We start from the raw sequence: 23,847 nt of genomic DNA on the forward strand, positions 1-23,847 counted from the left end.
TCTCGTCTCCTGTTATCTAGGAAAAAAGGAACTCGAGTGCCCAGCTCCCTATCCCTGCCCTGCTTTTTAGAAATGTACTAAATTCCTGGGACGTTTCGGGAGGTTCACGTCAGCCCTCCCCACCTAACCTTCGGGAACTTTGGGGGTCATGGTGTACGTAAAGCTTAGTCCATGAAGTGTGCAGAATGGAAAAGGGCTTCCACGCCGGTCACCTCCGGAGGTGCTCTCCGAGTTTTGGTGTCCCGTTTGCTCTGAGCTTTCCCTGGAGAACTTCAGGTAAGTCTCAGATAAGTCGTTGGAAAGAGGAGGGGGTCACCTTCCCTGGTCCCAGCGCGAAATACCGCTTCCCCACCCCCATCCTCACATACACACCCCTTCTTCGCTCCCTCCAAATGGTTATCACAACTGTGTACAAACTGATACGGTCCTTAGCCAGCAAAGGGACTGGAAATGAACGTCGCGGGGTTATCAGCGCCGATCTGTCAGCGGGGAGTCGCGCGGCCGCAGGTTCGTCCGCGGCAGGAGCCGTGATATATGTCTCGCTCCCTTTCTCTCACAAAAAGGATTTCTTCCGACAGATGTGACCCCAGAAGACTGTCGAGAGAGAATTTTAACTAGGGCAGGAGCAGTTGTTTTGTGGCAATGGATTTTTACACTTTTTTTTTTTAAGGTAAATCGAAGTAAATGATTTTCTAAAGGTCAGTCTCCCTGAAAGCGTTTGGGCTCTGTGTGTGTGTGTGTGTGTGTGTGTGTGTGTGTGTATGTTTGTGTGTGTGTGTGTATGTTTCCAGTTGGGGAAGAGAGAGGAGCCTGAGCAGAGTTGAGCCGGGGTAGGTAGGGCCATAGTAAAATAGGGTTTCGAGAGATGGTGAGACCTCCTGGCTAAATGTATGTTTCCTCTCTATGTGACTGTGAGCTATGAACCTGTGAATCCTGGGGGACAAGGGGACAGGGCCTGGCAGAGCGGGGGAGGAAAGAGCGGAATCGAGGAAGTCGGCGATTTTTTTTTTTTCATTCTTTGTAGTAAATTGCTGCTAAACACTTTTGAATTTTAAATTGCTACCGAAAAGGTCCATAAACCGTTCTCATCCAATTTAGTCACTTTTATTACATTCCTCTTTGCCTCCCCCACTCACTGCGGCGGCTCCCAGTTTCAGCGTGGCCGCAATTCCGAAAAGACTGAAGGTAGAAAACTCTGGAACGGAGGCTGGCGACTGGAGCAGGATCCAGGGGCTTTAAAATTTAACCTGAGTTCGATCGAATGCGTCTACCAAAGCAGATAACCCGGCGTCCGCCGTCCACTTAACTGCGACCAGGGCTTCCAATGCCTTTCTTTTGTTTTTTACGTGAGTTCCGATCAAATTTTTACGTAGACTGAGTTTTGCAGAAGCTCCTTTGTAAGCCGTTACAGAAAGGTTGTGGGCATTTGATTTCCTTTGAGTCCAACTGTTCTTAAATATTTCTGAGGTTTGCTCTCAAAAGCAAAGTTTTCTTTTTAAAAATTCATATCTCAGTGAGGTGATTTCTAATGAAAACAAGTTAACAAATAAATAAATCCTTTGGCTGAGTTGGAGTCCGGGTTGTGAACGGCCTCTAAGCCTGAGCCCCGAGGAGACCGAGCCCCCGGCGCGAACCTGATTCCTGCCGCCGTGTGTGTGTTTCTTATATTTGCAATTACGTGGGTGACCGTGTGAATTTCCTTGGACAATAGTTGACCCCCACGGACCGGCTTTTCCCGCCAATCCGCAGCAGCGGGGACAGGGTGCGCTGGCCCCGGCACGGCTGAGACAGAGGTGAGCGGCGGGACGCAGACCAACTCCACAACGTGCGAGTTCTCAGGCTCGAGAAAGGACAAGGCATTCTACCCTCCAGATTCCCAATCAGTTTTGAACATTGCTTAAAACAAAGGTGGGGGCAGGGAGGTCATTGTTTGCTCTTTTGCAGGGTCACAAGTTGTTTTCTGGTTTTTTAGACTGGTCTTGTTTCTCTTGTCAGTTAACAGAGAAATAAAACAAAACTGTTTGACCCGTGGAGTTTATTCAGACAGAATGCCAGGTTGCCTGACTGTTCCAGTTTGCAGTTTTCCCAACGCATCGGCTTTGGCCTTGGGGACAACACCCCCGGGGCCCCGGGGAGCGGCACATTTTCAAAGCCACCCCCCAGGGACCCGAGGCCCGGCGCTCTGAGCTTCCTCTGAGCGCCCCAGCTGGTCCGGGAAGGCCGGGGGGATTAGGGGGGGCGCAGAGGAAGAAGTGCACCCCAAGAGCTGGCGATGGCTCCCACGGTGCTTCAGGTAGACGGTCATGCTCTTAGAAGTTTTCTCCGTGTTTCCTTTCCTTTCTTTTTCTCCATTTCTTTTCCTAACGCCTCTCTCTTTTTGGTGGATTTGCTCATCTGGAACGAAATCGTTTCTCTCGGGACTGTTGAGACCCAAGGAGTGGCCCCTCCGGAGCGAGCCTGCCTCCGCGAGCGGCCCTCCTCACCCTCGGAGGGGGGCGGGGTGGCTCCGGGCGCGGCCTGTCCCCAGGGCTGATTTATTTGGGCCGCGCGCGCCACCCCGCTCTTCGCGACTCGAATCCAGCCCGAACCCGGCCGCCAATAGGGCAGGGGGCGGGGGCCTGGCGGCCAAACTGGAAGGGTGTCTGGGAGCCCAGTTGTGCGCCGCTTCCGGACGAGCCGCGAGACCCCGACGAGGACCCGCGTCTTCCGAGGATCCGCCTTTACGCCCGCAAACTTAAGCTCATCCTCTTACCATTTCACCAAGCTCCTGGGTGCTCCAGCGACGTTTCAGGAAGGAAAAGAATACATACGATTTCTGACTTTAAAGCATAGGTTTTAACTTGAGAGGGTTTTTTTTTGTTGTTGTTGTTGTTTTTAACCAGATTTATGGGGCCTTCTCGCTTGTACCATATTTCTTCCCGTCCCGGGGACGCTTTGGCCAAAGGACACTGGGTCACCTCGGCGTCCTCCACCCCCGCCAGCGCCCGGGCCCACTAGCCGGGTCGGGGCGGCGCGTTCTCCGATTCAACTCGGTGGCTGTCGCTCCGACGCAGGCCATCGCCCAGAACCCTGACAGTGGTTGGAGGGAGGGGGGGGGGCGTTGTCGTTATTTTGTTTTTTAATTCTCGAAAATCCCAAAATACTCCTTAGAAATGTCAGGTGGTGACGGCGGAAGCGCGGGACGTGCGCAGCCTAGAGGTCGCCCCAACCGCGTGCCCCGGCTCCCCGCCCCCTGCCCGCCGCTGGTCCCCGGACTCAGGAAGGCGCAGCGCCCACGCCGGACCCCGGGCGGCCGCGATCGCGGCCCCGCAGCCCCGCGCCGACCCCGCGCGCCGCCGGCGGCCGCCAGCGCGGCGCGGAGGTGGGCTCGCGGCGGCGGCGCGCGAAAGGTCACCGCGGTGGCATTCCTCTCCGCGCGCTGTTTACGTGACTTAATGTACTTCATCCGCCGCGGGTAAGTTAGGGCCGCGATAAGGGGGCGGCCGGAGGAGGGTCGCTGTAAAAGCCCCACGCTGGGCGCCTTCCAGCCCTCCCCTCATCCATTAACCTTTTTACTTTCTTCTTCCCTCTCTCTTTTAAAGCTTGTTATCTAGGCCACCCAATGACCGACGAAAGATTTTCCCTCCCTGCTTCTCCCAAGGCCGCTTTAAACCAAATAAATTTAGCTATTAAGGGCCAAGATGTCTGACAAAAGATCGAAAGGTGTCTTTCCGTGATCGCTTAAAGAAGCGAAGGAGAAGCCTGTGGCTCTCGGATCCCGATAAGACATTCCACACCGGCGCCGGCCTCCCTCCCCGAGGCCTGCTTGCGTCCCGACACCCTGAGAACCCCACTTGGTGGCCCCGATCTCGGATGGCCGCCAAGTGGGGAGTGCCAAGCCCTGGGGTCCCGGGAGCCGGGGACTCCAGGCCGGAGCTGGACTCCCCAAACAGCCCCCCTGCACTAGGCAGAAAAACTAAACCGAACTCAGTGGGACCCAGATTACCTCCCATTTGGATTATTTTCTGATACTGAATAATACTGCAAAGCCAAACCACTCCTAACCTCGCGCCCCGCTCCCCGCGGTTTGCCGAGCGAGGGGCAGTGTTACTTCGCATCTCTGGTCGTCCGAAGCAGACCTTTTGAACCCCAGTCAGAACGTGGTGGGTGGAAGGAACTCGGCGTCGGGATCATACAGAGGCTCATGGGGAGGGTGTGGACCCGCAGAATAACAGTGTCGCGGTTGGAGGCAGCCGTCCAAATACTCAGCCATCCTCAGGTTGAGTTTGGTTATGAAGTGTGGTATTTATTATTAGTACTATTAATTACTACGGGCTTCACTACATAAAGCCTCGGGCTGCCAGCTGGGCTGAGGCCCTGACCCTGGAGTAATCCCTTCCCTTGCACCAAAGGTGAAGCAAAAGATAATCCAGTTTCCTGATCCAGGACTGAGAAGTGGGCTTGGGGAGTCAGATGCCACGTTTTCGGTTTCCTGCACAGAGCTGCTTCTTCTGCCCTTAAGTAGATGGAGAATCCTCCATACTCCAGGCCCACTTAAGCCTTTTCTACCACTTTGAAATACGGCAGGATAAGAAACTGGGGGTAACAGATGAGACCACTCTTGGCTTCGCTGCTGTGGGGCTTCTTCCCACATCTTCTGCCTTTCCCATCTGTTCTTCTCTGGCAACATCAGAGACAGGACTCTGAATTCCAAAAGGCAATCCAGTATCTTCAGTGTCTGTCTATCCTCTCATGCTGGGCCCCAGAAGTTAAAAATGTCTTTCTTCTCACTTCTCCCTCCAAATAAGGTGAAGTCCCAAATCATTCACCTTATCTAATCCTAACCTCTTACCCAGCCTCTGGAGGTGAGAAAAATCAGAGCATCAGAGGGAAAGGGACCATTTATGCTCTCAAGAAAGTGAGAGAGATGCAGAAATTTCCATCCCACTAGACAGGCAAAACCTGGGCTTTCTCTTGGCTTTGCAGGTATCACTAAGTGTTTAGGCAATGCCCATTCCAGGGTCAGGGTTGCAGATGCCACTGCCCCAGAGCTGGCTCAGCTCAGAGACCTTTGTGACTGGTTTCCTAGTGGGGCAGGGGGCATTGGGGAAGCAGAAGAAATGAGATGATAGGCTTTTGGAGATTTGCTAAGCGACTAATGTCCTCCTTGAATCAATTCAAGAAAAAAAGTGCCCAAGAAATTTTAAAAAAAAATTTACTGCGTTTGCCACCCAGAAATATGACCTCTCCAGCTGTGTTGCAAATATGCAGAGAATTAGGACCAAAAGGCTGTCTACTCACATGCAGTCCTCCAGTTTCCTGCACTTGCCCGACAGTACTGAGTATGCACTGCACAAAGAAGAACTAGAAGAGGTAGCTACTAGTTTTGAAGTGTTTACAGTCTAGAAGGTTTGCAGTTCTGTAGAGCCGGTTAGGCAAAGTACCACAGACAACTTTCAAGATGGAGGGAGATGTCTGAGTCTTTTTTCTTTCTCTAGAAAAGTACCCATGCTCGGATTTTCCTCTAGGCTTCACAATGAGCTTATTAAAAGGGGAGGGTGGTGTTCTAGCTCAAACACTAGGGAATTCCTAGGAGCCCAGACTCTGGGCCAGCCTTCCTGGGTTTGAATCATGACCCCACCCCTTCTTAGCTGAGTGACCAAGACAAATTGCCTAACCTCTCTGCTTCAGTTTCCTCATCTTTAAAATGGGATTGATAAAAGTACCTCCCTTACAGGATCATTGAGAGGATTAAAAGATGTCTTACATATCAAGGGCTAAGAGTACCCAGCATATCGTAAGCACTGTGTAAGCATGAACCATTTTTACCAATATCTATATTGTAATAGACTCACACCTACTACATCAGATTTCAATTTTTTGGGAGACACACCATCCCCCAGAGCTCAATTAACTCCCAGGAAAGAACTTCTTTGAGCACTCATTCAACTTTGAGACCTGCCATTCACCAGAGGTCTTGGGCTTTTTCTATGTACCAGCAGTGAGGACTTTATTTATCGCATTATGGTAGGAAAGGGTGATGGGGGAGACAAGCGTAGATCTACTTTTTTTGGTTCCTTTGAAGAGGAAAAATTCCTTGTCCCCCTTGCAAATGCCAGCAGCAGACTACAGGACAAAGATAATAATCTTAAGGCTTGTCCTCCGCTCCGAGAAAAGAACTCCAGTCCTCAGAAGCAGCCCCCTCCCTGGAAGCTTCTTTCTGGCAGGAGATAGGAGTGATTTAACAGATGGGGCCATGAAGGAGGGCAACCTTGAGGACTGGCGTTAGATATAAGGGAGAAAAAAGAATTAATTAAATTGACCTGGTCATCTAAATACTCTCATGCTTTTTGCCTTTCAATTTGGTATTGCTGTTTATGCAGGAGACTTATTCTACATCAATCACATTTTGTTAAGGAATAAAATAAATAAATAAATAAAGATCTGTGAGAAACTAAGGGACCCAATATTGACAGAGGAAAATCTAGACCGTTCCAGACTTTTTCCAATTGATTTTCTTTCTTTCTGTTTTTCTTTTTCTTATAACATCCCATCTTCTAAAACAAGATCTAAACTGCAATAACGAAAACTTTAAAAAAAATCCATGGGACATAACAAAGAATACTGTTCTCTAGATAAAATGATGGGGAAAGAGCTTTGTTTTTCAGGAGGCAAAGTCTGGAGGGAACATAAAAGTCTCCCACACTGTGCAGGTTTCCAGCCACGTTTTGTGCCCAGAGCCTGTTTTTCTCTTTCTCTGACAGTCGTGATCTTCTCTCCACTTGATTTACTGAGTGCTGTCATTTCTCTGCTCTTTACTTTCACAATCACACATTCAAACCTGATAAAGTTCAAGACCCTGAATACTTGCAGCTTTCCCAGATTTACAGTCCTGTTGCCCCCCACCCCAGCCAGTGGTCCCCCGGCTGATTGAATCCTCATGGACAAAAGCCATGGGGGATCAGTAGAAAGCCATCGGGTCCACGGGGGCTGGATCTCCAGAGAACGACATCCCCCTAAATGTCAACTCTGTTAGTCAAAGCGAACCTTGGTAGCTTCCTCCCCCTAAAAAGTGATGTCAACATTCTCTCATTTTAGTTCCAACTTCCGGTTTGTAACCTGCCTGTGGGCAGGGACAAGAATGGTAACTTGCAGATTTTACAGTTGGTGAGAATTGGATGTAAAATCCTGGTCAGCTTACATGATTTTCCTGGATCTACTAAACAGCCTTGTGATCGAGGGCAAGACACTCAACCTCTCAGTGCCTCAGCTGGTCCATCCATAAAATGGTAGAAATATTACTTTCTACAGACATTCATCACAAACGAATGACTTGAGTCCTCCTCCTTGTGTGTAGCTCTGTCAGGGCCCCAGTAAGACCACTAACACCTGTCTGATCTGGCTGTTTGGATTCTCCCAGGTTAAATACAAACCTACAAGTTAATCTAAATACTATACCAATGGGCTAAACAAAAGGAATGATTCATCTCCAAAGACTGATCCGTTAAATTAGGCTCAAGTTTTCAAACCGCTGAAATGTCTTATGATGGAAGATGCTATCTAAATAATCTATTCTTTGCCTATAAGTATGTCATAAGTCAACTAAATCACAGAACAGTGACAAAAAGCAATCAGTGACCATGAATGTCCTTATTTCCAATATGGTGACTATATGGGGACTTAATATTTATGACATAAGTAATTATTTTACATGGTTTAATGTTTTCATTTATCTTGAACTATCAGAATTTTCTGAGTAAGGTAAGCAGAGATTTAAGCAGGTTTTTTTTTTTTAAATCACGGTTCCAAATCCATGAATTAAAAAGGTGTGATTTTTCCCTCCTTTTTTTTCCATATTCTAGAAAGCTAAACTGTCATCATATCTAAGAGGAAAATTGTATTCACCTGTTAGGAAAGAAGCTGAATTATTGTCTACGTTCTTCAGAAGGCATATTTTTAACTTAACCAATCAGGAGACACCGATTAGAGTATATTACGATGTTGCTTTTTTCCTGACCATAACAATGTTTACTTCTACAGAGGTGAATAAAAATAGAAACTTGACTTAGTGGATATCAAATAACTTTTTCTGGCTACTCCTGAGCTAGGTGACTACTCTGTTTATAATCCCACAAATTAAAGACGTGCAATTATCCAACAAAAACAGTGGGAATATTACACCATTTTTTAAAAGACTGACTACCACATAGCGGGTGCCCAGCCAGCTCTAGCCAAAAACCACAGTGTGGATCCACAAATAAAGCTGTCAGCCTTTGCATTTCAAAGGCACCTTTCTGTAGAGAGCTGGGCTTGCTCTGGGCAGAAGTGAAAAACACTCGGTGAATAGAAAAGGGCCTACCCAGTGGTTGAGCTGGTGGGCCGGCAGCAGAATCCGTCCACACCTCAGCACTATGGCTAGATTAAGCTCCTGCGTGGAGGTTGAGAGCTGGGGGTCTGGGTTCGAATCCCAGCTCCGCAGCTCACTCCCTGCGTCCTTATGCAAGCTACTTAATCCCTCTAACTTGTCATTTTCCTCATCTGTAAAAAAAGGCGTGGTAAGGATAGTAGCCTCCTCAAAGAGTTTTTATGAAGTCTCAATGAGTTAATATTTATTAAATGCTTAGAAGAGTGTCTGGCTCAACATGCAGACTATTTGAACCATTTGATAAACAAGGAAAAACACAAACTTCTATTTCAGGCTGCCTTCCTAGAGGAAGAGAGATGAGGGGGGAAGGGAGGACGCCCCAAGTCCTCAAAAAAGTTAAGTAGGAAGGCAATCAAAGGCATAAAGAAAAGATATGAGAAGAAACATTTAAGAATGTCAGATATTTCCTACTGGGGATTATTTAAGGTCATAAACTCACCCCTTCTGTGTATAAAACCTTCCAACATGCTGTCTTTACAATGACAAATGTGCCAATATCTTGATCAGTGAATGGAGTCATAAGGTCTTGCCCAGCATATCGTGTTTATATCAGAGGCAAAAGTGAAGGTTGCAGAGGCAATAAAACTCTCAGGGTGCAAATATTTTAACACCTAACACATGTAAAAAGTTCTTCTTTCTGGCACATTTCTTCTTTCTGGCACATTTCTTCTTCTTATTTTCTCACTTGAGGCAGCCCTGCATGATGGCTAGAGCTTGGCCCTGGGGTTGCAGCACCAATTCTGTCCTCGTGAGCTCCCCAAGTGTCCACAGTCACAACTGGTATGACTCTAATGGCCGTGAGATCCATCCTAAAACCAACGAAGGCTAACACGTGTTTCTCCACCACACAATGGCCCTCTTCTTTCTCCACTCACCCCACCACATTCTCACGATTATGGCTGCCTTCTTGATGCTCAGGCAGCACTGTGGTCATTGGGACATGAGGTGGATCATAGGTGGGTCATCTTTACTGCGTCCCTGTGCTCCTCTGGTCTGCGACACCTGGGGGCTCGGATCACATCTTGCTCATCTTTGTATCCTCATGGACACACGCAGTGTCTAGCCAGACTCTTGAGTGTGAACATTTTGAAAGTTTTAAGATACCACGCTCCAAGCCCAAAGCATGAGTTCCAACATTATTAATATCAGACTTTTCTACACTAGAGATAATTATCTCTTTATTTGAAGTTTTAAAATTCACTCTTTTCTCCTACATCCTCCTAAATAGAATTCTCAACCAGAAGGTTTGAACGTCGACTTTTGACGGGATTCTATATTGAATAGTGTTTATTATCAAGTGATATCTTTATAAGCCACTTTCTGATCCAATAATTCTAATACAAACAAAACCTGACTGTAGCCTGTGGAAATTCGCTAATCCCAAGTACTGTATAGTTGGTCCTTAAAGGAGCTATTGTGAGGCTATTATTGCAGCAGACATGTTCTTTTACTTCCCAGACTCTGTCTCAGTTTTTATGGACTTTATATTTCACTACATTCTACTACTTCCAACTTCAAAATACTTTCCACATTTTTCTCTCTTAATTCAGCCACTTGAGAACATTATATTGTCTGTGTTCAGAATTCTATATTGGCCAATAATCTATTAAGCCAATTAGAAAGAGCACTTTAAAAGAAGAATCAATGGCAAACAGTCAACAGCATCTCCAGCACCATGAATACAAAGCGGAGGTGTAAATTCCATTTTGAGTTCTGGCCACATAGTCCTTTTTTGTTTCCATCATTCTAACGTTAAGGAACAGATGTCAGTCTTGAGAGCAACTGCCTTTTGCCAGTAGGTATAACAAAGGAACAGATTTATAACTGGCACCTACCAAAAATACAATAGGATAAGGTAACACCAAAAAAAGTTAAACAGCACGAGAGAAACAAGGTCCCTTCTGAAGGATGCATTTGAGTACAATGTCAAGTTCCTTTCACTTACATTTTCCACTGTGTGGTCTGGGCAGTGCAGGTTGCTTTTCAGCTGTGGGGACTCGCCTGGTGTGAGAGTGGGTGCCCTATCTGGAGAAAACCAGCCATCAACTGCACCACGGTCCTCCCTCCCTGGAAGCACCCAGATACATGGGAAACAGGGCAAGACATGCTAAGGACATGAAGTTCAAACATTCTCACACAACACCACAAAATATAGAGCACCTTCCAAGAATACCGTCGATAAAGTTCCTGCCCTACAGGATCCTTTTTTAAAGAATTGTCACCATAAGATATCCTACCTAATTAGAAGCACCCCAATGAGATTCATAGCACAGTCCCAGACCCACATCAGATCAACTATACTTCTTCTGTAACCATCAGGAGCAAACATCAGTATCATATTTTCTCTTATTTGCTTCATCTCTCACACTGAGGCAGGGACTGTGGGCTGGCCGTGAGGAAGAGGCAAAAAAAGAATTGTCTCTCTCTTCCTCCCTCCATGTACCAAACCAGGGGTTCACTGCATCCGTATTAGTTCTGGACATAAACCTAAGGAACTCATTCAAGAAAAGCAGCATCCAAACAGCTATTCTTTTGCCTACGGAGCAACTGCAGGGCCACACACAGGGGTCCTGTTGAGACTTCTTTGTAGGTGACCAAACAATGAGCAACAACAGGGCAGAGAACGGGGATTGATGTGGAGGAAAGAGCTGTTCCAGTCCACACCCTCTGAACCTCAAGAAGGAAAATGAGATCTATTGAATCGAGATATATAGGGAAAGTCCAAGGCAACGCTATGAAATACGTCAGATTATCTTTCAAAGGTCTCTTGTTCCCCTACCCAGTGCTGTGTAGCCAACAGGGACTGTCATCAATTACCTCACATTCAATCCTTCCCTTCTTCCCTTTCCCAACAGCCCGCCCCAAACAAGTAGACACCAGGCTGATCTAAGTAAGGCTACTGGGAGTTCATGGGCTAATAACCAGGCCATCAGAGGTGATACACTCTTGTTTCAGCGGAGACTTTGTATAGTATGGTTTCTAAAAGGCGTGATTGGTGGAATTTCAGACTCCTTGGCAGTCTTGTGGGAGAGATTTTGGGGGAAGAGTCTCTTAGTAACATTTAATTCAGGTAGGCCATCACCTGCCCCACCTATATGTGAAGTAAGTTTTACCCAATCACGATTCCAAGCATGCATCCTTTCATTTCAAGGCACTCTCTCTGCTTACTTGACCACTTGTTTTTCAATCTACAACTTAAGTGTTGAGCCCAAAGTATTACGAACCATTGCATTTTTGTGTTGAAACCATCTAAAGATGACAGATATCTCTGCTCTTAGAAAAAGTCCCTGCTTTGACTAACCCATGGGTAGAGAAGGAGAAAATTACTATTTGCTTTTGCTGAGAAATATGAGCCTGTTTGGATCTCTCAAGTTTCCATAAATCTGACAACTCAAAAAATGAGTTTGCTGTAGGAAATAAGGTATATAAGTATTTAGAGGCAAGATGTGAGCACTATGCTAGAATTTCAAAAATGGTTAAAACAATGAGGGCAAGTCCTCAACTGCTGTGAAAACAAACAAGATACAGCTTGCTGAACGGCAAACGAACAATTGGCAGATGCCATATTATTCAAGAATGCTGCCCTGTTACAAGAGCTCACTTTTACTTACTTTCTCACCCTTGTGAGAAACCTGAGACCCAGATGATCCCCAAAAGTTCATTTGTAAGTTGCTTCCAAGAAGTTGGAGCAGATTTTCTTATAGAGATAATGTGATAAATGATGGTTAGAGCCCAAAATACCACCCCTCCCCTCATCATTATACAGTATTGTATACGTGAACATTGTTTTCTAGTATTGTTCACTGCAAGTATATACCATTTAATCTACATTCCTGGTTAATATGAGTAATTGACTGCCATTCATAACATGTCAGAAGGAAGATACAGCCCCTAGAGATGGACCATATGATGCCTAGATACGAGACACCCCCAACCCTCTGTAAAGGTCCCAAGACGCAGAAACTCTTCTCTAACTGGATTGAGCAGTGAGAACGGTCATGTGTTGATGTAACTGAAGTTCAGAGTCAGTTTAATCCAGGAGCTCCTGCCCCATTTCTCTGCCACTCCCCCCATATGTGTCTCTCCCATTTGTTGACTTCATCTTGAGGTCACTTCTCTCAGGTGGCAAAAGGACTTCTTCTGGCATCCAGCAGAAGAGGAAGAAAACCCTGGTCACAGGATTCTAAGCAGGAGTCCTGAAATTCACTTTGATTGGCCCTGTAAGTCATATGCAACCCTGAACCACTGACCTTAGCTTGGGAATGGAATGGGCTGATTGGGTTAAGCCGATCAAGAGTTAAGGTTGAGATCATCTCCCCTCAAAGTACATGGGTGATGATGTAAACTAAAATGCAAATGTGGGCCCACTGAGCTGGATGAAGGGGAGAAATGGATAGATAACCAACAATACCCACTAAACCATCTTTCCCTGTTGACCGCAGCCCCTGCCACTGAAGGAACGTGTTATATGGCATGGTGGAGCTAAGGAAGCTAGATTAGCAGGGGCAGGCACACAAGTGTGGGGATCAGAGGAAGGAAATGGAAATGTTCTGCTCTGTTCACTCCATCCTCGAGTACCCTCTACCCCCATCCTCTAGGAGCCCCATAGATCCCCACTCTGTCTCAGATCCCAGCTACTAGACCTTCAATCCACCTTAGAACTTTAGGACCTACCACCACCACTAAAAAGGAAAATATCAACAGAAAAATATATCTTTTCCTGCATCATTTAAAAGTGGCTACATGTCTTCCATCTCCCTCTTCATTCCACTTCCTTGTCGAAGGGAAACTCAAGGGCCCTAGGAATTCGACTCATGCTTTCTCCCCTGACAAAGTGGCTCTGGTACCCACTGACTTCCCAGCATGCTTTGAGATGAAACTGTGGTGGCTTTGAATCTACTCTTTAATCATCTGTCTGTAGTCAATCACTCACTAAAAACTGCAAGTTCAACCATGAGGCTGTCTAAAGAAATGTACAAGGAAAGTGGGATTAATACTGCTTTCCCAACTCAACCTCATATTAATAAAACTACATATACCCAACTTTTGGCAGGGTATCCTCTTTCTGAATAACACTGGGTACAGTGATCATCCCTGAGCCATGAAGCTATAAAGTATAATAAACAGGCTTGTGATTGGAAAATAGGCTGGAATTAGATTCACGACAATCAATGAAAACACAGAAGTAATATAAAGAAAGGGTCAATTACTCAGGCTTCTCAGCAAAATTGCCCCACATAAAGATTGATTTCAATCTCACTCCCACTGTACTCCAAAAATCCCGCTTTCTAAAATGGTGGTTTCCCACTGCAGGACTGGCTCAGAGCCCAGGCCTGTATCTCTAGAGCTTTCCCCAGAGTTCCAAGTAATGCAGCCTTTGCTTGACTGGAAGTGGAAGGCTGGAAATAAATTGTCCCATTAAGTGTTAAATGGAAAAGAGTTAAGCTGTTGTATTGCGATAATAATAATTTAGCTATTTGTAATGGCTCACGGTCATTTGAAATGCTGACTTAATAAAGAGATGGGCACGTGCTATATTTAGAAACTGACCATACCTGCCGTAGGTCCTGAGCAAAGCTGACACCTGCTCTGCAGTCTCGGAGGTGGAATATGCAGTCGCAGAAAAAGACAAGCCCCAGAATGGAATTTTCTTTCTGATAATGGCACATAACTTTTGAAAGATTTGGCTTTTATTATATATCATTTTTGAAAATGAGGTTTTTGTTTCCGAATGAAACAAATATATTCCTCAGAGTAAAAGTAAATTTTTTAAAAAGTATTCTCTCTTTTTGACTGATTCCTCTCCCAAATAGTTTCGCCTTTTCACTAGCAGGATTTTATCCTCTGTAAAGAGAAAATCGCTTTTAATTTGGGGCCATGAATACAAGGACAACAATCAGCACAACAATATTGGTTGTTTTGTGTTATTATCGCTCAATTTGGGGTGTCATTGCCCCTTCGCTTTATTGCACAAGCTTTTTTTAAAACGGCGAACTCTCTCTCCTCCATTTGGGTTGCGGTTTCCAAGAATGTTTTCCAAATTATCCACTCCCCTGTGATTTACCCTTCGCAGGGGCCCAGAGTTAAGCCTGGAGGAAAAGGTTAGTTCACTCTCATCACACTGGAGGCTGTTTAAATGGAAAGGAGCTGTTTCGAAACCCTCATTTCTCAACTGTCAGCATTTAAAATATATGGGGCAGTCACAAATGGACTTAAATGGACATAATCTTTTGGAAAGTAACGTGATAATCAGCTTTAATAGCCAGAGAGTTTATTGTGCAACACTGCAACACTCTTGCCAATGGTGGCAAACTATAAAGAATTTCTACGACCCACAACAAGGAAATGGTTCAACATGGCACATCCACACAATGGACCATTCTATTGCCATTAAAAACATGTTTTTGAAGAATATTTAGTAAATGGGAAAATGTTCATCTTTATGGCCTAGTCATCTCTGTGGCTAGTGAGATAGGGAAGGCTTTATTTTCTCTTTCGTGTGTGCGTGAGTTTCTCTATTTTACATGTATCTATAATGAGCATGCCTTGTTTTTGAAATAAGAAAAAAAATTCCAGGAATTCAGGAAGGCTGAGGCTGGGCCCTCACCCTGGGTGTGAAGTCTGGCTGTCAGTGGGTCAGTGGATCAGGGAGCAATATTTATCCAGAGCCTACTTTGTACCAGGCACAGGGATGAATACTGGGGATACAAAAATGACAAAAATAAAATTAAACGATGTCAATCAGCAGGAGTGGCTGGGCTGAGGCACTCGGAGTTCACGAGTCTTGATTATGTGAACAAATGTGGATGCTTGGTGTCCCCTTGGTCAACTCTAATTACTGGAACCCTAAGGATAAGAAGCTGGTGTAACAACAGCTGTCTTAGTAACTTTTTAAAATGCAAGATACCAGGACTTCCCTGGCAGTCCAGTGGTTAAGACTCCAAGCTCTCACAGCAAAGGACCCAAGAAGCCATATGGTGAAGCAAAAAAAAGAAAAAAAACTCCAAGATACCAATCACCAGAAAGTCCACCTAATCTAAAATTTCTTTCTCCTATATGCTATTTTTAGGAGAAAAAAATAAATGATAAGAAAACAAGGTAACATAGGAAGTGAATATTTTTTTAAAAATCCGCTCATCTCCTACCTCCTTTTTAATGGGACTGTGCAATAAGAGTTGCCTTTCATATTAATGTAAGATATTGTCTAATTTTTTTTCCAGCCAAATTTCATTCTCTTTTTATTTATAGTAACTTGACTAATCCTGCACATCTAAGGAGTGGCCTAAAATGTGTATTTGATTTTAAAGAATACTTTTCCTACATCTTTGTGTTTGGATTCTTCGAAGAGTGGGAATCCTGCTACATACAGAAATGTTTAGTTAACTAGAACCTCTTAACCATTCTGGATAAATGGAAGATTCTGTATTTAGAATGTCAGGTCATCGTGAAGAATTCAGCTTGAGATAAAAATAATTTTTGTAATTTATGTCTGCAAGAAGCTTCTGTTTAAATAACTATTGTTGCTTGCAAATAATAGATTGGATTACAATGGGTGAAAATTTACATAATAATTAGCCAAAAGAATGATAGTCTTATTGATAATAATTTTGTTCAAAAGCAACATCTTTTCTTGAAGACATATCATGTTATCAAATACAAATAGAAGTAATGTAAATTTTAGACAGTCCCAGAAAGGAACTAAAAAACTCCAGGCACTGCGGCTGTGTGATCTGAGGGGAGTATGAACACTCTTCCGTTTCATTTTTCTCATCTGTAGAGTGGAAGTGGCAATGGCTACTTTCTTATTACTTTACAGCGATTATTTAAGGATAAATCACGTAGTAAAAAGTGCCTGTGATTCCTTCGCAGAACGATCTATAATTAGCTGAAACTCAGAAAATCAGGAGTCAGTGCAGATACATGAAGATGCCCCATCATCTCCAAGCCTTTGTCTGGGTACCTCCACCTTTGGCGGTCCCCAGGTGTTTGGATAACAAGAACAACAGAATAAGCAGTAGGTAAATATTCTCTTTTTTTGCTTTAACAAAAGTATAATCTAGGGCTGTATAGGTTAAAAAAAAAAAATCTATAAAGCCTGCCCAAGGTAAATCACAGCTAATATTCATAGAAAGAATAATGAAAGTAGAAAATCACCATCTGGAAAACACCACAATAATTGGTTCAGGGATGAATCATCACCGAAAGCTAAAATTAGTTAGTGAAAGTATGGTAAGAAACAAGATTTTTACATAGTCTCAAAGTACATCCCTATAATATTTACTAAGGAAAAAACAGTAACTTTATGGTGGAGAAAGCTGACAAAGACCACCTTAACTAGGTAATTAAAGTTATCATTCCTTGTAATGAGACAGACCTACATCACGTGCCTCCCCACATAGATGCTCTGAAAAGGACCCAACATCACTCTGGTGGTACACAAAAATTCATGAGGAAATACAAGACCACTCAAATTGAGGGTCATTCTATTAAATAGTGGGCCAGTACTTTTCAAAAGTGTCAAAGTTGTGAACAACAAAGAAGGATTGAGAAAACGTTCTGGATTAAAGGAGATTAAGGAGATGCACACAGCTACTGCAACCTGTGATCCCTCACTGGATCTGAGACCAGCAACAAATGGTGAAAGTTGAATCAGGTCTGTAGATTTGATAAGAGTGATGCATCAAAGATAATTTTCCAATTCTGGTTATTGTATTATGTAAAATGTTAACTTTGGGGGAATCTGGATGAAAGGTATATAGGAATTCTTTGTTCTAATTTGGTGTTTTTTTCTTTTTTCTTTTTTTTTTTTTTGGTACATCTGGGAAAAAAAACTGTCAAAGATAGGCAACTAGATAGAAATTTCTTAAAATTGTTTTTATGAAAGTGATACTCAGAGGAAATAAACAGAAATATGACTTGATGGGGACTTTCCTGATGGTCCAGGGGTTAAGACTCCGGGCTTCCATTGCAGGAGGCACAGGTTCCATCCTTGGTCAGGGAACTAAGATCCCGCATGCCATGTGGTGTGGCCAAAAAAAAAAGAAAAAAGAAAGATGACTTGATATACCATGTCAGGGTGTCTCAAAAGGCCCCTCTTAAGAATTAGAGAGGGAGAAGATAATTTGAGAAGTCGTTTTCTTTTCCCTTTGCCAACATAGAATCATAGAATCTCAGTACTGGAAGGAACCTTAGGGAGAATATTGATAAGGAAGAAACTAGCCACAACCTTAACATCCAACAATAGGGGAATCATTTATTATGCTTCACACACTCCATGGACTTCTGCAGCCATTAAAAGTTATCCTTATGAGAAATCATGTAGCAAAATGGGAACCTTTTTTTACGAAAATTTTATTCCTTTAAAAATCAGGATGCAAATTATATGTACACTTTCTAAATCCAATCCCTAAAGTATACATACATGAAGAAAGGCAAAGGAAATACATGGTGAATTTGGTTAAGATGGTGGGATTGTGGGGAGAATTTTTTTCTTTTCCTATTTTCCAAATTTCCATTTGATATTTTAAATATCAAATGTTTTCAAATTTTAAAAAATCAGGGGCTTCCCTGGTGGTGCAGTGGTTAAGAATCTGCCTGCCAACACAGGGGACACGGGTTCGAGCCCTGGTCCAGGAAGATCCCACATGCCGCGGAGCAACTAAGCCCATGTACCACAACTACTGTAGAGCCCGCAAGCCACAACTACTGAGCCCAAATGCCTAGAGCCCGTGCTCCGCAACAAGAGAAGCCACCATGGTGAGAAACCCGCGCACCACAACGAAGAGTAGCCCCCTCTCGCAGGAACTAGAGAAAGCCCGCGCGCAGCAACAAAGACCCAATGTAGCCAAAAATAAATAAGTAAAATAAATTTATTTTTAAAAAAAGAAAAAATGAAAGTCTCCTAACTTTGAGCCAAAATTTATCCTCCTCTATGATAAATTCTAAATCTTCTTTCAAACGACTGCCTTGCCTACACCCACTCAGTCATAGATACTGGGGACTTTCACACACATGCCAACCTGACCCAGACACTGGGCCATTCCCATGGAGGCAACCAGCCTTCTTAAGCTCTTACTGCCCTGGATTTGATGTCAGATCTTTTATGTTTAGGAGATGAGTCCTGGAAAAGCCCGTGAGTGCAGCTTTAACATCGCTGAGTTTGCCCCAAATTCACTAGGCTTTATCTTGGTTCCCCTTTTTCACTTTCATTCCTCCGTGGGGTTGAAGTTTCACTCGCCTGCTTGGCTGTTACTCTGACATCCTGCCTGGTCCTTGCCAGTCCCCCTCCTCCTCTGGGAGCTGAGCTCTAGTCCCGTGTATTGGTTTGCTAGCGCTACTGTAATAAAGCACCACAGGCTGAGTGGCTTAAACAACAGAAATACGTTGTCTCACAGCTCTGGAGGCCAGAAGTCCAAGATCAAGGTGTCGGCAGGGTTGGTTCCTCCTGAGGGCCGTGATGGAGAGCTCTGGTCCAGGCCTCTCTCCCTGGCACCAAATGTCCACCTTTTCCTTTTGTCTTTCACATTGTCTTCCCTCTACGTGTTTCTCTGTGTCCAAATTTCCCTCTTCTTAAAAAGACACTAGTCTTTGGATTAGGGCTCACCCTAATCCAATATGCCCTCATTTGAACTTGATTACATCTGCAAAGACCTTATTTCCAAGTAAGGTCACATCCTGAGGTACTGAGGGTTGGACATCTTTTTTTTTTTTTTAACACATTCTTTTTTTTTTTTTATTTTTTTTTATTTTTGGCTGTGTTGGGTCTTCGTTGCTTTGCGCAGGCTTCCTCTAGTTGCAGAGAGCGGGGGCTACTCTTCGTTGTGGTGTGCGGGCTCCCCATTGTGGTGGTTTCTCTTGTTGCGGAGCACGGGCTCTAGGCACGTGAGCTTCAGTAGTTGTGGCACGTGGGCTTCAGTAGTTGTGGCTCGCGGACTCTAGAGCACAGGCTCAGTAGTTGTGGCGCACGGGCCTAGTTGCTCCGCGGCATGTGGGATCTTCCCAGACCAGGGCTCGAACCCGTGTCCCCTGTATTGGCAGGCGGATTCTTAACCACTGGGCCCCCAGGGAAGCCCCAGGTTGGACTGCTGCATAAGAACTTGAGGTAGGGTGGGGAGGAGGACGCAGTTCAACCCATAACATCCCCAGGCACTGATGGACTATGGCTCTAAATGAGATTAGACCACCTGAGAGCATCAACATGCCTCTGGCCTGACACTTTCTAGATACTCTCTTATAGTGATTTTTTTTTTTGGCTGCATGGCTTGTGGGATCTTAGTTCCCCAACCAGGGACCAAACCCACACCCTTGGCAGTGAAAGCTCAGAGTTCTAACCACTGGACCACCAGGGAATTCCCCACTGATAATGAATTTTTTTATCAGACCCCTTTTTAACAGACTCATGATCCTTGGCTACAGGGGGTTATTAACCTGGCTAGGGGGTTTTCCCCATGGGTGAGCTGCAAGTGTATCTGTGAAACTGTGTAACCCAGATTGGGACTTGAACCCACAGTCTTTTAATTGAGATCACACACCTGGTCTCAGGACTTAAGGAAGCTCAGGTTCTTAATGAAGCTCAGGTTCTTGATGCAGAAAGAATTCAGTGAGAGACAAAGTGATGGTAAGAAGTGGATTTATTTAGAGAGAAACACACTCCACAGACAGAGTATGGGCCATCTCAGAAGGCAAGAGTGGCCCCAGAGTATGGGGCTGTCAGTTTTTATAGGGGTGGGTAATGTCATAGGCTAATGAGTGGGAGGAGTATTCCAGCTATTTTGGGGAAGGGGTGGGGATTTCCAGAAATTGGGCAACCACCCACTTTTTGACCTTTATGGTCAGCCTTGGAACTGTCATGGCGCCTGTGGGTGTGTCATTTAGCTGATGTGTTACAATGAGCAATAGTGAGGCTCAAGGTCTGCCATCTTGGACCTATTTGGTTCTAATCAGTTTATGTCATGTCCTCGGGCTATGTCACTCTTTTAAAGGTTGTGTTCTGCCCCTTTCCCTCCTGTTTCATCTGCCCATTGTAAAGAATCTGTTTGTCTTGTCACATGAATTTTAACATTACATTTGTCAATGAAAAAAAAGGAAGTACTGTTTGATTTTCTATAGTCTCAGGTGTTGAGACTTTTAAATCTTTAAAATTTTTAAATTTTTAAAAATTTTAAATCTTTATAAAAATATTTAATTTTTAGGGGCAGCTTCCCTGGTGGCACAGTGGTTAAGAATCTGCCTGCCAGTGCAGGGGACACGGGTTTGAGCCCTGATCCGGGCAGATCCCACATGCCATGGAGCAACTAAGCCTGTGAGCCACAGCTATTGATCCTGTGCTCTAGAGCCCGCATGCCACAACTACTGAGCCCACGAGCCACAACTACTGAAACCTGCACACCTAGAGGCCGTGCTCCACAAGAGAAGCCACCGCAACAAGAGGCCGGCTCTCCGCAACCAGAGAAAGCCCGCCCACAGCAACAAAGACCCAACACAGCCATAAATAAATTAATAAATTAATAAACAAACAAATAAATAGATAAATAAAAGAAATCAGGGTCAGATTTTCCATTAAAAATGTTGAAAAGATTTTATCTGAATGTTTTATACAAGTTTGCTATTTAATATTTTCCCTATTACCTTCTGGCCAAATGGTGTGTAGTAATTGCTTTAATGCTCTGATCCTCTCCTCCTAAATATTCATCTTTATGCTCTTCCACTTAGTTCCTCTACAATACACACCAATCTCCTTCCCCACCTCATAAATATGCTTCTTTTGAATGGGCATAGATTTGATTTCATCACTGTATGTCAGTCTTTTTCTTTTTTTGAAAATAGTAATAGTTTCTTTATTTTACCAAAATTAGATCATATTATGTACATCTATTTGTAACTTACTTTGTTTATTTAATATGTTTTCATGTTCTTCTATGTAGATATACAAGGAGTTGTCTCATTTCTTTTTTTATTAATCTTTTTTTAAATTTATTTTTTTATGTAAGTGTAGTTGATTTACAATGTTGTGTTAATTTCTGCTGTACAGCAAAGTATGTATGTCAGTCTTGAGTCTACAAAGTTCCAATGAGATCACCTTGTTTACCCCTGGTGTTACAATCTCAAGTTTACTTTGCTTGTTACCTATGCCCTGTGTGTTTGTACATAGACATCTAAGGCCCTGAGTATTGTTTCTGGCCTCCTTCCCAACTGGTTTCTCATGTGAATCACCAGGCACCTCCCTGCTCCCTTATTCTTTCTGTATTATGCCTATTACTCTTTAGAGTAACTGGATTCACAGACTTACCTGGGTGCTTTCCTCCCTTCCCTTACTTATTCTCTTTTCAAGCTCCATGGATAAATGATTATTTATCCAGTAAACTCCTGGGTTAATTATTATTTCCCAATTTTTTGAGATGTCCTCCCTCCCAGATCAAAAGTGCATCATTTTCATAACATAACTACCCAGAAATAAGATCCATAAATCCAAATATAATAAATCGAAACCATCTTCATGGCCTGCCACTCAAGTCTCAGACCTTCAAACTTACAAACGTCACTCGTAAGATACAAGATAAATAACCAATTGGGCTCCCAAGTCCTAAATTTTATAGTCTCTTAAAAATGCTTCCTTCCTTTGCTGACAAAGTCATTCATTCCCACAGGAAGCAGAGTGATCATTTTTCAAAGTCCTAGGTATAACCTTCAAGCAACCAATCTCTTCCACTCACTTCAGCCAATTCATTATCCTGTTCATTCTTCCTCATAAAGGCTTCTTGGATCTGTCGCATTTCTATCTCTACTGTATAGTCCCGTCTGAAACATTGCACTGGTCTCCTTTACAGTTTAGTGTCCACTCTGCTATCAGAGTTAATGCCTGACGCTTCTCAAAAATTGTCAGTAGCTCACATTACTACTGCACAGTGAAATTCATCATCTTTGACAATATGGACCCAGCCCTCGTTTCTGGCCTCATCCTACATTTTGTGCCAGTAATCTTGTGCAAAGTGAGCAATTTGCAATTCCCTGAATGTATCATGTGCTTCCATGCTTTGGGGCCTTTTCCCATCCGCTAGTTACCTATTATTCCATCTTTCAAAACTCATTCAGGGAACCTTCTCTGATTCTCCTCCTTCCCCACACCTTGCCAAAGTTAATCTCTTCTTCCTCTAGTTCCTCTTTTATCTCTGCCACTGTATGTCTGTTGTCTGGCAGACAAGGATTGCATCATAATCTTTTCTCCATCTTCCCCATACTTGACCCGGAGCCTGGCACATAACAATTGCTTGAATTGTTAAATTTCTCAGAATTTGTGAGCTAGTTGACTTTACTTTGGTTGCTTGAAATTAGCCATAGTGGAAGTATTTACACCATGGAAAACGCTGTGGTAGGACAACACTACAATAGGAATTTTTCTTTTTTTTTTTTTGGAAAGAGTTGCTTCTTTAACATTTACCAGCACACCACTGATTATACAAGTAATACAAGTAATTTTTGATTGAGTGCAATCAAAATCAATGATCCCCTTTAGTATCTCCCATACTTAATCCTAGTATCCTCCTCAGAACTAAACTGTTTGGTGTATATCTTCCAGACCCTTTTTCACATGTTTTATATATTGTAGCATTTGCTGCGTTTAAATCTGCGGGCACATCGTCGCTCAGCCGTGAAGCTTTCTCAGACTTCCCCTGCCGTCGGTGTTGTGACTTTCCTCTCATCTCCTTCAGCACCCACTACATCTTTTCTAACTTCTGTGTGCCTTGTGTTAGCAAGATTTTAAGCTGTTTGGAGAAAGGCATCATTAAATGCCTGTATTTTCCGCTGAACAGCCAACCCTCATGAAAATGAGTAAGTTCTAGGGATCTAATGTAGAGCCCGGGGACTAGAGTTAACAATACTGTATTGTATACTTGAAAGTTGCTAAGAGAGAAGCTCTTAAGTGTTCTCGCCACATAAAAAGGCAGTTATATGAGATGATGGCGTTAACTAACCTTATTGCAGTAATTATTTCGCAATACATATGTGTATCAAATCATCACGTTGAACACCTTAAACTTATACACTGCTATATGTCAAATTAATCTCAACAAAGCTGGAAAAAAATTTAATAGAATAGAATAAAAAGAACAGACCCTCCAGAATGTCAGTGGTCTAATTCTTCAATCCCAAACTTGCAAACTGGAATCATCCAGTGCTGTCTGAATATAACATTAGATATGAAAGTATGCAAACAATAGGCACTTTGGGGTTTTTTCCTTCATTTTTTTATATAAAGGACAACTTCCTTTTTCTGCACTGCAGTGCCTCAGTTAGGGAGTAAAACACAAGGGAGAGTGCTGTGTTTTCATCAGTTAGCATGTCTTTAGTTAGGTAAGCTTTGCGTCTCTTCCTCTGTCACCCCGCCAGCCTGGAGCCGCACAGTATAAGAAGGAACCACAGGCTCTCAGCAGAGATTCTCATGT

General features: G+C 43.7%; 1 long non-coding RNA gene across 3 annotated transcripts; it reads left to right on the forward strand.

The window, feature by feature from the left end:
* Positions 1-289: 289 nt before the first annotated feature.
* Positions 290-23,530, forward strand: LOC309610820. Of its 3 annotated transcripts, XR_014234171.1 has the most exons (3): positions 290-2,293; positions 16,274-16,422; positions 20,596-23,530. It is a non-coding gene; the product is annotated as an uncharacterized lncRNA (long non-coding RNA). The 3 variants fall into 3 exon arrangements; XR_014234172.1 differs by lacking the exon at positions 20,596-23,530 and having other exon boundaries at positions 16,274-17,208; XR_014234173.1 differs by lacking the exons at positions 290-2,293; positions 20,596-23,530 and adding an exon at positions 3,326-3,454 and having other exon boundaries at positions 16,274-17,208.
* Positions 23,531-23,847: the final 317 nt, after the last annotated feature.

The sequence above is a fragment of the Balaenoptera borealis genome (assembly GCF_965194805.1).
Source record: "Balaenoptera borealis genome assembly, chromosome: 14".
NCBI lineage: Eukaryota > Metazoa > Chordata > Mammalia > Artiodactyla > Balaenopteridae > Balaenoptera > Balaenoptera borealis.